Below are 13,525 nucleotides of genomic sequence, written 5' to 3'. Positions count from 1 at the left end.
CTATCAGTGTCATCATTGACCATTACAATACTCTTATCAGTACTCTGATGCTTTCCAAACATAACTTTTCCGAAGAATAGGATCAAAAACGTTGTACGCTTTACTTGCAGAGTTGTAGCCGATCATCATTATCTTCTTGGTGTTCGACTCCTACTTAGTCTTCTGATCTTTCGGAATGTGCACATAATAGGTACTACCAAATATCTTCAACTGTGCAACTGACAGTTTTTCTCCATGCCACAATTTGAACGGCGTTTGACCATTCAACGTGTTTGTTGCAGTCTTATTCTTGACATACACCGTTGTAGTTTTCTCTGCTTACAGATACAATGGTAATTGTTTTGCATGTAACATATTTTTTGCTGATTCAACCATAGTTCTATTCATTCTTTTGATATATCCATTTTATTCGAGTGCTCTTGGCGTCAAGTATTGAAGATTAATTCGTTTGCTAATTAAAAACTTCTTAACACAATCATTACAAAATGCTTTTCCGCGATCAGTTCTCAATCTTTTAATTTAAACTTAAACTTCATTATAGAATTGTTGCAAAGCATTAAAAACATCAAATTTTTTTTCAAAAAATAGACGAAAGAGTATCTCAAAAAATCATTTCTTAATAAAACAAAATAATTTGCGCCTCCAATCAAGCTTTAGCTCATTTTACTGCATAAGTCTACATGAAATAAATTTCCCGGACGCTTAGCCCTTGTCGCACTTCCCTTGTAACAAACCGCCTTTCCGCGCTCCCCTCGGACCATCCACCGTTCCAGGCTGTCCAGCCGAACAATCACTGGACAGCGAGAAACCGGCGCACAGCGCCAACAAGACTTGCAAAACCGGCGTAGCGCGCGTATACGCATCCGCGCGTCGAGAGATCCGCGCGCACGCGCTCCGTAAAGCGACCAAAGTGGCGGTCGCTGCCGATCTCGAGCGGTGGGGATTTCCTTTCCGTAACCGCACCGTTCCGTACCCTGCACCGTCCCTGCTCTCGAGATTCGGCTATATAAACGCCGCCGTTTCGATAGTCAGGGCTTCTTTTCCGTCCGCCTTCCGTCAGAGAAAGAAGTACATCCTGAACGCTAGTTGGAGTTAAGAAAACTTAGCTTTCGTCAAGTGATCTTGACAACTGGCCATCCGCTTCCCAAATCGCCGGTTCACGGGCTCAAGTCCATCTTGGGCTCCACCAGGAGATCCTGTCTTGCCACGGCATCAACTCACGACTCGGAGCGTGGAGTTCCGCGCTTCCACCAAGTGATCTTGGCGTGAGTCGATTGCCACCGCCGCATAACATTGCTGTAATAACCGCAGCGCGTCGCGATCGGATTCAAGACGAAGTACAGCTGTACCGCGCGCGCAACGTCTCCGGCCGTGGCCGCGGCCTTTGGCAAGGCCACGGCACCAGCGCGTCAACAGGGATTCCAAATTCCGAGAAACTTGGCTCGGTGTCCCTCACTTGTAAATAAACACCTCCTGTAAACACCCACATATCGCGTTTAAATCCGACCGTTCCGGCCACTGCGTTTGACTTTCCGTTTTTGTTCATCCGCGCGTTCTGGTTTTCCGTTTGTCCGTCCGCGCGTAAATATAAGCCTTTGTCACGTCCGTCCGAGCGTCATCGTCATTCGTCCGTTCGCGCGCCGCGTCTAGAACTCTACTATCTTGTACCGCACCGTCTACGCGAAATAAAGTATATTCTATCCACCATCCACGACATCTAGTTCTCTTGGCGACCTCATCCGCGTCCTCGTCCACCGAACTCACACCGCCCCGTGCGCGGAAAAATCAGGTCGTTCCACCCTTTGGAAAAGAATTTCTATGCTGCTTTCCCGCGATACAGCCCTCACAAAATAGATCTGCATTATATAAATCAGACACCTTCAAATCATTCACACATTGTTCAAGATACTGCTCCAGCTCTTTTTCTATATAAAATTCATTAATTCGTATCGCAATAAATATTTATATTAATTTGGAGCACCGTTTAGAAAACGCGTGAGAGTCAAAAGAAAAAGACATTGATTTTGCTACAGGATATTGCCAAATATGGTAATGGTTTAGAAACATTACCGTATAAGGCAATAATTTGCAGCTAGGAGCGCATTAAAACAAGCGATTCGCGTTTACACGCGTATATAAGAAATAAAGCTCGAGCCCTTTTTTGGTATTCGTGTTCAGTCCGCGAACATTGCGCCACGCGTCTCATAATTGTGTGTTATCTCTTGTTCTTACTTTAATTTTGATTGATTAAAGTTTCTTTTGTTGTAAATATCACGTTCTCGCCCTTCATTCTCCCTCTTCACACACGCCGCAGTTAATTTACGTTCAGCGCATATCGCGACCCCGAATACACATAAATTTGAAATCATCTGCCGCAAAGTCTAAAAGTTTACGTGACCTAATTTTTTATGCCACTCTATTAGCGTATCAGTTGTAGCAACACATGAATCAACGACTTTGTTTACAGGCATAAAATTCAGTCTGTATAATTTATTGTTACTGCGAAAACCATCTTTTGTGTATGTAGCCGTCGTATTTAATAACAAGACTGATGATTACACTGTAAACGTTCTCGTTTATTTAAAACCGGTAGCGAGCCATAAAACATAACATGAGAAAGAGAGATAAACTCCGTCGGTAAAGAAACAATACAAGATACGTTCTCAACACTCTTCTCCTCTTTAGAAAATTGTGAATACAGTAAGAAAAAAATTGAATATCTGAAATGGTTATTGGTTTGATATGTAACGTTGAAGAGGACGATGAGGTCTCGAAGATCGCCGTAAAACCTGTTGAATTTGGCTATTGAATTTGGCGCGGCGGAGACCTTGGTAGTGACGGTGTTGAAGGTGGGGTCTAAAATTAATCTCTTGGGGTTGTAGGTAACCTAGGCGGTGTAGGTGACCTTGAGGATGACGATGATATCTGTAACTCAGTTGCAACCGGTATTAGATGATTATCATAAAAATGAACTCGGCAAGGCTTATTTTCTTCTTGCGATATATTGGTATTTGGTTGCTTCCCAATTTCCTTCTCGTCATAAAAACAAATGTGATCTACATGTCTCTTAAAGTGTCTGTCTCCGTAATCAATCTTGTAGTGGAGATCATCCAGACGTGTAACGATTGTGCCTTTAAACCATTTATCCAGCTGTGGATTGTTTGATAAGAAATAAATTATTTGTTTAGACTGAAATTCTCGGAATAAAGAATTGAATGCAGCTTGTTGTTTTTCCATCATCTTTGTGTGTATGTTATCAGATCGTACTAAATCTATCCTTGTGCGTACGAGGTGTGTTCAAAAAGTATCGCGAATTTTGAATTTTCGCGGGTTACGTATATTCGAATTTCGATCTTTTTGTGGCGTTATGTTGGTACTCATGTCTCTCACTTATGCCGACAAGCTCGGCCATTTTGAATGTTCACTTAATTGTTGACAGCTGTTTTGCTTGCACGTGTTTTGGATCGTCTTCGATTTTTACCTATTCAAAAAAATGGATCAAAGAACCTGTATCAAATTTTGTGTGAAAAACGAAATTAAGTGCGCGGATGCATTCCGAATGTTGACTGTGGCATACGGAGAAGCTACCTTGGACCGAAGCAACGTTTATCGGTGGTACAAAATGTTCTCAGAAGGCCGAGAAGATGTGAACGACGAAGAGCGTGCCGGACGCCCGAGCACTTCAACAACAGACGAAAAAATTAATGAAGTGGAGAAAATGGTATTGGCCAATCGTCGAATCACCGTTAGAGAAGTTGCTGAGGACCTAAACATATCGATTGGCTCGTGCCATTCGATTTTTATCAATGATTTGGGCATGAGACGGGTCGCCGCGAAATTCGTACCAAAATTGCTCAATTGCGACCAAAAACAGCATCGCATGAACATTGCTAATGAGATGTTGGACTCTGTCCGCGACGACCCAAATTTGCTCCAGAGGGTCATAACTGGTGACGAATCGTGGGTTTATGGTTATGACGTGGAAACCAAAGCTCAATCATCTCAATGGAAGCTGCCGCACGAACCAAGACCGAAAAAAGCGCGCCAAGTTCGGTCGAATGTGAAAGTTTTGCTGACAGTTTTCTTCGATTGCAGGGGCGTGGTGCATCATGAGTTCTTGCCACAGGGTAGAACGGTCAATAAGGAATATTACCTGCAAGTTATGCGCAATTTGCGCGAAGCAATCCGCCAGAAACGCCCGGATTTGTGGAAGAACAAAAATTGGCTTTTGCACCACGATAACGCCCCTGCTCACACATCGTTGCTTGTGCGCGACTTTTTGGCCAAAAACAACACACTAATGATGCCGCAGCCACCGTATTCCCCAGATCTGGCCCCCTGTGACTTTTTCTTGTTCCCTAAACTGAAGAGGCCCATGAAAGGACGACGTTACGCTACGCTTGACGAGATAAAGACGGCATCGAAGGAGGAGCTGAACAAGATAAAAAAAATGATTTTTTGAAGTGCTTCGAAGATTGGAAAAACCGTTGGCACAAGTGTATAATATCTCATGGGGATTACTTTGAAGGGGACAAAATAGATATTCATGAATAAATAAATAATTTTTGAAAAAACACAAAATTCGCGATACTTTTTGAACACACCTCGTATATTGCGTCTAAGAAATAGTTGAGCTGGTGTCTGACTTGTTGTCGCGTATGGAGCCTTCCTGTATTGTTGTAGAACCTTGTTTAAATTAGATTGTAACAATTCTGGTGTCGTAGATATTGCGCGAAGAGCATCTTTAACGGTCTGCACATAGCGTTCCGTTTGTCTATTTGTCGCTAGATGGTAGGGTGCTGTACATTTATGATATTTTATCCACTCGACTGTAAAAACGTTTTGAATTCTGCAGCTGTAAATTGCGTTCCATTATCTGAAACGACTGTCACGGGAATTCCATATGATGCGAAAATATTGTCCAGAATTGCAATTATTGAGGCTGTTGTTGTAGAGTGAGTTGCTCTCATCTCTAACCATTTGCTATAAGCATCGACAACAATAAGTAACATAGTGCCTGCAACTGGGCCTGCGTAGTCTATATTCGCTTCCATTTTGGGTACTTCCAGTGATGGTCTCAAAACTTAGGCGGGTTGTGTGCATATTTGGCGCACTCCTCGCAAGACTTAGCGGTCTATATCTACACCGGGCCAACAAACAAAAGAGTGAGCAATACTTATTATTTTAACAATGCCTACATGAGCTGCATGTAAATCGCTCAAAATCGCTTTTCATAGAAAAATTGGGATGACAATCCGGTGTTCAAATAATAAGCAGTTAGATGCACCTGTATACTTGGCCTTTGGAGTTTTGTATCCCTTGCGTGTTAATTCTTTGCCTGACTCCAGCAATTTAATGAACTTGCCTAATTCTGGATTCTTTCGTGTTTCTCAAGCTATATTTTCCGTACGTAATTGATTGATTTAGTATAATACAAATTCACTAAATTCATCTTAAACTGTTTTTTTGTTAACTGTTATTTGGTGGAAGTTGTTGGCAATAGAACACGAGAGCAGTAATTGGTATTTGCATTTAATTTTGTTGGTTTGGATTTGATGTAATTGAAATGAGAAAGATAATCAGCATAATTTGCCATGCGGCTAATGCATAATACGGGTAATAATTTTTCCGGATGTAGTATTTATGTAAGGGGCTTGTGATCCGTAATAAGTATGAAATGGCGTGCATACAAGTAATAGAAGAATTTTTGTACAGCCCATACAATTGCTAACGCTTCTTTGTCGATTTGAGAGTAGCGTTGCTCAGTAACAGTTAATGTACGGCTTGCAAAAGCGATGAGACGTTCATGTCCGTTTTTAAATCGATGATATAATACAGCGTCTAGTCCTATTTTACTTGCGTTGCTAGTAGTAGTGGAAGTTTTGGATCGTATAGCATTAAAACTTGTAGAGAAACTAATGCTTCCTTGATATCGTTGTAAACTCTCTTTGCAGCTGTTGTCCACATAAAAGGTTCATCAAGGAGTACATCTCTTAGCGGTTAACTTGTCATCGATAAATCTGAAATGAAGGAATTATAATATGTTGTGTTTCCTAGAAAAAATTGCAATTCTTTTTTTGTAGATGGTTCTGGTGCATCTCGAATTGCTTCAACATGTCTACTTGATTTATGTATGCCGTTTGAGTCAATTTTATGATCTAAGAATTCAACAGTTGATATGGCAAAAACGCATTTTGCACGATTGAGACGCAGATCGTAGTCGCTTTAACACTTTGTCCAGAATTTGCATTAAGTTCTGCGAATAGTAATATGTCATCAAAGAAATTCAATGCATTAAGAAGACCTTGTAGAACGGTTTTCATACGACGTTACCATATGGCCGGTATGTTTGCTGCATTGTAGACTGCACGTTTAGGACAAATTAATCCGTGTGTTGGCGTATTTAATGTTTAGGCGTGCCTAAATTTTTCGTCCACTAGTAAGTGCGTATAAGCATTAGTAATATCTAAGTGGCAAAAGAAATTAACGTCTTTTATTCGATTAAAATTAGTTTTTGGAATAGAATGCTCATTAATAACAAAACGTGGATTTAAAATAGGTTTATAGTTGCCCGTAATGCAAAGTTTTCCATTTTTCTTTACTACAATGTGCATTGTCAAAGCCACCCATTCTGAGTATGCAACTTTCTCGTAAAATTCCGACGTAATTTTTCCTTCAATCTCCTGTGCGTATTTATGACAAAGAGCTAATGGTACCTCATGTGTGCGCTAAAAGACTGGTGTAATTCCCGGCTTGAAATGTAGTGTAACTGGCCTTCACGCCACCAATGCCAACAACCGTGAGCAAACTTCCATCGCCAATTTTGACTCTATAACTTTCATTATTTACTTTACAAATACTCTCAAATAATTCGCGATTTAAGCACATGTGTTCAGATGCTGCCAAATTAGCATTCCACACATCCCCATCGTCAAAATCATTTGAAATTTCAACATTAAACAATTCGCCTTATTATTATCATTTTGCGATGCATTCTCAGTGAGCAGAAAGTGATTTTTGTTCTTATTTTCTAAATACGCCTTTTTCTCATTACAATTTCGCGACCAATGCCCCGACTTATGAAACATGAGAAAAATGACATTTATCGCGCTTTACATTATAACTATTCGATTCAAAATCACGTGATTCCTTGCTGTTGTTGTTGTGACCGCTCAACCGCTTTCCATGTGCCACGAACGCTTTTTCGCCTTTCTCCTCCGCCGTGCTGTTCCAAATATTTAGCAAAGCCTCCTCATTTATAAGATGAGCAGTTAATTTGTCTAATCTTTGCTCACCTCTCGGAACTGCATACCAAGCCGTGCAAATATTATCGTATTTTTCAAGCAAACTTGACATGATTTTAGCAATGATTACCGGCTCCTTTTGCTCTATATATACGTCTTTCAACCGTTGCGCGAGCAAGGTCACTCTAGCTGTATAATCCGCCATTGATTCTGTTGCGTCCATTTTATAAATTGAATTAATAATACCTGCACAAATTGGTCACTTTTCTCTGCGTGGATGGTTCCAAACCGTCCCCACATTTCAGTAGCAGTCTTACAGTCAGTGAGAAAAAGCAGTTGATCAAGCTCTCGCATCAGGAATGCTTGCGCTTCGGCATCCTTTGTCTCCCACTGTGCAATTGCCACAGCATCCTCAGTAGGCTTCGCCGTTGATCCGTCGATGTATTTCTTTAATTTATTTTTGACCATGAATATCTCTATTTGCCGCTCCACAACTGATAGTTCTGCCTGTTGAAGCGATGCCAAAAGTTCAACCTTCTCTCAGCCATATTTTCAGGCTTAACGTTATTTCAGTTACAATTACTCTCGTTCGCAGACGTAAGAAAAATATTACGACTGTTACTTCGGTTCTCAGTTACACCACAGCTACCACTCAGTTCTTTCTCTGTCTCTCCCTCACAGGTCTCCTAGGCCCGTAACCTGTTGTTATATACTGCGAGTGTTTACGAGGTGAGAAGAGAGCGACACAAAAACAGAATGCACAAATTATTGCAATGTATTTCAGTCTTAGACGCATAAAGTATAACGCGGAATGTACAAGAAAAATGTTCAATTAACAGTAGAGTCGAAACGTATATGCGGTCGTAACTGATCAACTCCGGCTCGCGACAAGGAGTACGCAAGAATGCCCACGAAAAATCTGTGCTCCGGCATTCGCACTGTCGCATTGCAGGAGCTCCAATCATGCGACGACACACTTACGATCGCGCCGACTCAATTTCGACAACGCTCTTGCGTACAGTGCTCTACATTCTCAATAAAGCTCGAAATATGATTTGCTATATTACAACATTAATGATAATTTTATAGACATTTAATAATAAATCAAATTATTTTATTTTATTTTTATTTATTCATAATCTGTCATCAAGAACATGATCTATCATTTGTCATTGTGAACTCTATTATTCTTAATCAAAAATGTATAATTAGTATTTGAAATTTTTATTATTTATAATTAGTTATATGTAAACACGAAATCAAATAAATGGCGCGCCCGTAGCGCGCGTTTGTGTTGTTCTAGTATTTTAAATCCTTGGATGTTTTGGTTCCTTCTTGGACAATCGCGTCGTCAGCATTCCAACTTAAACAATATGATAAATATTTGTTAATCCTTTATAACATTTTTCTGAACTTTTAATACATAATATTTTTCCCCCCAAAAATGAAGAATGAATAACAATGAATATCAACTTTTGTCAAAATTTGCTTTATTTTCTCATCCATATTTATATTATTATATAGTTTCTAAATATTTTATTCATCTACGTGTTGTTACATATACTACTGTGTTCAAAAAGTAAGGTAAATTTTTAATTTAAACTTTCCGCGCTAATCGATTCGAGTAAACTGTTTTATTTTTATGTTGGTACTACTGTTAGTGACATCTGTGCCAAATTTCATGTGAATGTCATCATTAGTCATATAGTTACGCTTGTGTTTTCTAAACGACTAAAAATGATTTTGGCGTTTTTTACAATGTCTGATTTTGCTGAGCAAAGAAGTGCCATTAAATTTTGTTTGCGGAATGAAATTTCGGCTGCAGAAACGTGCAGAATGTTGCAGAGGGCCTTCAGTAAATCGGCTATGTCGCAGAAAAATGTTTATAAGTGGTACAAAGACTTCAAAAAAGGCAGAGAACGTGCTGATGACTTGGAACGCTCCGGACGACCATCAACGTCAACTGATGAGCAACACGTAAAGAAAATCAAGGAATTGGTGCTCGAAAATCATCGATTGACAATTAGAGACCTTGACCAATATGGTTGGCTTTTCAATTGGATCAGTTCAAACAATTTTGAAGGATCATTTGGGCCATAGAAAAATCAAATCTCGTTTGGTGCCAAAAACGGCATTGATTCTTCGTGAGTTTTTCATCAAAAATTTCATTCATATCTTTCCGCAATCGCCTTATTCACCTGATTTAGCTCCGTGTGACTTTTGGCTACTTCCCAAACTCAAAAGACCGCTCCGGGGACACCGCTTTGAAGCTTTGAATCTATTGAAGAGATTCAAAGTGAATCGCTGCGCGCTTTGAAGACTTTGAAGACCGACTTTGAAGAACGACTTTTTTGCATGCTTCGAGGAATGGAAAAAACGTTGGCATAAGTGCATTGTATCGGAGAGGGAATACTTCGAAGGGGATGAAATTGATTTGGATGAATAAATAAAGATTTTTCATTTTATAACAAAATTCACCTTACTTTTTGAACACAGTAGTATTATAGAATTAGTAATTTACGTTAAAAGTCAAACAACAATTAAAGCGAACGTTTTATATGCAAACATTTTATACCATTTCGCAAAACACTAACAAAATAGAAGTAGGAAAAAGAAATAAAAAATTCATCATTTTACCGCTTGCAATTTTATTAAAAAAATTGGAATATTGCGTCGCTAAAGTTTTTTAATATTTGAAGTATATTCTTTCAGAATTTTTAAGAATTTTTTAAATCGGTCCATAAACAAAAAAGATGTGATTTTTTAAGAAAAACTTGCTAACTCAAGAAATTTTCTTGTTCTTAGAATTTGCATTTTCTTTAAATTTGTATAAAGAGCTCTTTAATTTTATTAACTTATAATTAAATGCTTGTTTCTTGGGAAATTCTCCGTCGATAGAAAAGAATTCCCATTTATTGAAATTACCATTTTTGTAAAAGTTATAATAACAATTACTTGAAAAGGCCAATAAGACAAGCAAAAAAGTTTAGGTGTTTGTATAACTTATAATCAATATTTATTAATATTCGAGACACAAACGTTTCAACTCTACGAAGTCTTCTTCAGTGTGTGTGTGTGTGTGTGTGTGTGTGTGTGTGTGTGTGTGCGCGCGTGTGTGCGTGCGTGCGTGCGTGCGTGCGTGCGTGCGTGTGCGTGCGTGTGCGTGCGTGTGCGTGCGTGTGCGTGCGTGTGCGTGCGTGTGCGTGCGTGTGTGTGTGTGTGTGTGTGTGTTTTACATTATTGACGCAAGGCGCAAACAGAATCTTCAAAACAGTCTGAAGCTCTTATACTCGTATACATTAGGCCAGGATTTAAAACCCATAGTCCGAAACTTCTATAATTGCTTCGTCGATTTCCAATCCGCGAAACAAATCGTGTCAAAAATTCGGTCGACATCTCACTTTTTGGTATATGACTCATGCAAATTAATTGATTTCCGACCGTTGATACTTTAAAAAATATAAAAACAAAAATAATAATAATAAACACAATCCCAGTCAGAAATAGTTCCTCAAAACGATGTTGTTTCGACATCGTTAAGATCGATTCGAAATTTACGTCAAAATTATAACATTTTCGAGTAACCAACAGTTGCGTATGTAAAGAGTATAATAGAAGTTTCATACATTTTTTAATATTTTTGGAATGTATACGTAATAAATAATCTTATATTCTGAAAAAATTTGTTTAAAGATCAAATCGATATCGATTCGACATCGATTCGACGATGCTATGATGCAAAAAGAAAATTAACTAATTGCATTTCTACTTTTTCATCGTTCATTCCCATACAGCACAGAGAGATTGCAGGAACATTGCAAAATGATTTCATTAAAACGTTGTAATATTGCATTTTGATTGTGAAACATTGCTGCAACATTGCTGACAGATTGCAACAACATTAAGATGTCCGCTTTTTGAAATATTGCATTGAAACATTCCATTTTTCCAAAATATTTACATAAATATTATTACATCACGTAATTCCAATGAACAAAATAATATTTGTGTAACATTTTAAAAAACATTTTTTGCAAAAATAATCTCGGAAATATTTTTTCGGAAATTTCCAAGCGGTCACTCATCCAAGTCGCGACTCAGGTGAACGTTGTTTGACCTCCGTGATCGCTGCCGAACTGATCCCTCATAATGACCTGTGAACACTTTATGCTGATATGTGTATATAACTGGTAGCTCAGGTCAATATATGTTATCGAAAAAATGAAATATGTATAATTAAAGCACAATATTTATATAAACAAATATAAAATTATAATTACAAATATGTTATTGGACCGATAGTGTAACAACACAATGATAGTAAGAAAGCCTTTTTAGGTCTTAGTGCTTATATTTATTTATGTGATTTTATATACTTCTCCGAATTCAACCAGAATGTGCGCCGAATTAATTTTTGGTCATAACACAGCATGTCGAATAAGAATTAGTAATATCACTATTTATATTAAATTAATTAATTTAATATAATACTTGATGCTGATTTGCATCTAGGGTATATACCTATTCCCGCCTGAAAAAACTGTAAGAAACTTATTGCGAAAAATAACACCAGAAGATGTAGATGCAAATCAGCATCAAGTATTATATTAAATTAATTAATTAAATATAAATAGTGATATTACTAATTCTTATTTGACATGCTGTGTTATGACCAAAAATTAATTCGGCGCACATTCTGGTTGAATTCAGAGAAGTATATAAAATCACATAAATAAATATAAGCACTAAGACCTAGCTACGACCGAAGAAGGCTTTCTTACTATCATAAAATTATAATTTTTTTTTACTAATTTTGCAAATGTAGAATAGCATCTGGAATAACTTTTTTGTTATTTGTTTAAATAAGATGCAATTAGAAAATATATATTAATATAATACAATAATTAAATTAAATATGAAAAAATTTTTATTAAAAAAACAATTAAAAAATATTGTTTGTTCATTGGACTGTAGATCGAGGTTTCTTCAAATATGAACCTATTTCATTTATTGATATAAATATTTATGTTTCGTAACAATACTATGATGCACACAACACCACGGGACTGCATGCCTTTTTCTAGACGTTTTAGAGTCAACATGTAAAGGATGTCTGTAAACGTCTATGCAAAGTCGATTTGCAGTCAACTTTGAAAGCCTGACTTGGATGAGTCGACTTACAGTCGATATATGGACGGTTGTAGCGTTAGGAAATGTAGAGATTCAGCAGAAAATTTAGTAACGTTGCCCAACGTTAGTTTGCTAAATGCGGATGAATAATTATGGATGAGTTAAATTAATATATTATTATACGCGAATATTCTGCTTTAGTTTTTTATTGCCACTACTTTATTAAAAAATTATGATATTGCAATGTTTCCGGAATATTACTGGCATATGCCACGCGATGTTGCAGATATATTGTTAATTTATGTTTCTGCAATGTCTTCGTAATATTGCATTGCAATCTGCAATATTGCAACGTTGCTGCAATGTTGCTGGAATTTTCTGTGTTGTATGGGTTTTTATTATTTATTACATGAAAGAAAAGCAGAATAATTTTCGCATGTAATGATTTATAAAATCGACGTCATTCGACATCGATTTGAACAATAATTTTATTAGTTATCTGAAATTTTTTTCAGAATTTTTATATAAATTGGAACACTTTAGAAATATTGAGAAATCTATATTTTTTTCCAAATTTTTTATATATATGTGTATTTTTAAATATTCTAAAGTTTACATTAAAAAATCTGAGAACTATTCTAAAAAATATGTTATACAGAAAATCAGAAAAATTCCAAGAAAAGTTTTCATCAGACTATATAAATTTGTCTCAAATTTGTAAATATAATTTTCAACATTTTTAGATATTTTTTAGTCATTTCCAGAATTTTTCAAAATTTCTGTATTATTTTATAGTTTCTAGAAAATTTCTCAGTTTTTTTATAGAATATTAGAATATTTCAGAATTTATGCATACATGAAAAGTTTCAAGAAAAAGTTTAATTACTTAATATTTTTGAAAAATGTTCTGTAATTCGTATAAAAAGTATATCACAGAAAACTTTTTATTAGCAATAGAGCTAATGATGTTTTTCTTTCTTCTCAAACCGATTTTTTTAGTTTTATCTTTTTTGTATACCAAAGTTATTACATACGTTTATAAACTATATATTTTTCTTTCGATGTTTATTTTGAAATAGAAATTGTTGCAGCATGAAATACCTTCTGTGTTTGATCAAATTAACCAAAGCATATGTACTCCGATTAGATAA

The 13,525-nt window shown here is 36.9% G+C and overlaps 1 protein-coding gene across 1 annotated transcript in view; it reads right to left on the bottom strand.

Moving 5' to 3' along the window:
- Nucleotides 1-5,541: 5,541 nt before the first annotated feature.
- The window catches only part of LOC105205177, a 131,433-nt gene continuing 123,449 nt past the window's right edge, over nucleotides 5,542-13,525 (bottom strand). The window contains exon 4 of the mRNA XM_026140445.2: nucleotides 5,542-8,607. The gene's annotated coding sequence lies outside the window, so the exon portion shown is untranslated. The remainder of the gene's footprint in view (nucleotides 8,608-13,525) is intronic.

Source organism: Solenopsis invicta, unplaced genomic scaffold, assembly GCF_016802725.1.
Source record: "Solenopsis invicta isolate M01_SB unplaced genomic scaffold, UNIL_Sinv_3.0 scaffold_38, whole genome shotgun sequence".
Taxonomy (NCBI): Eukaryota; Metazoa; Arthropoda; class Insecta; order Hymenoptera; family Formicidae; genus Solenopsis; species Solenopsis invicta.
Note: the sequence above shows the minus strand (reverse complement) of the source record. Positions and strands in the feature narration are given on the sequence as shown.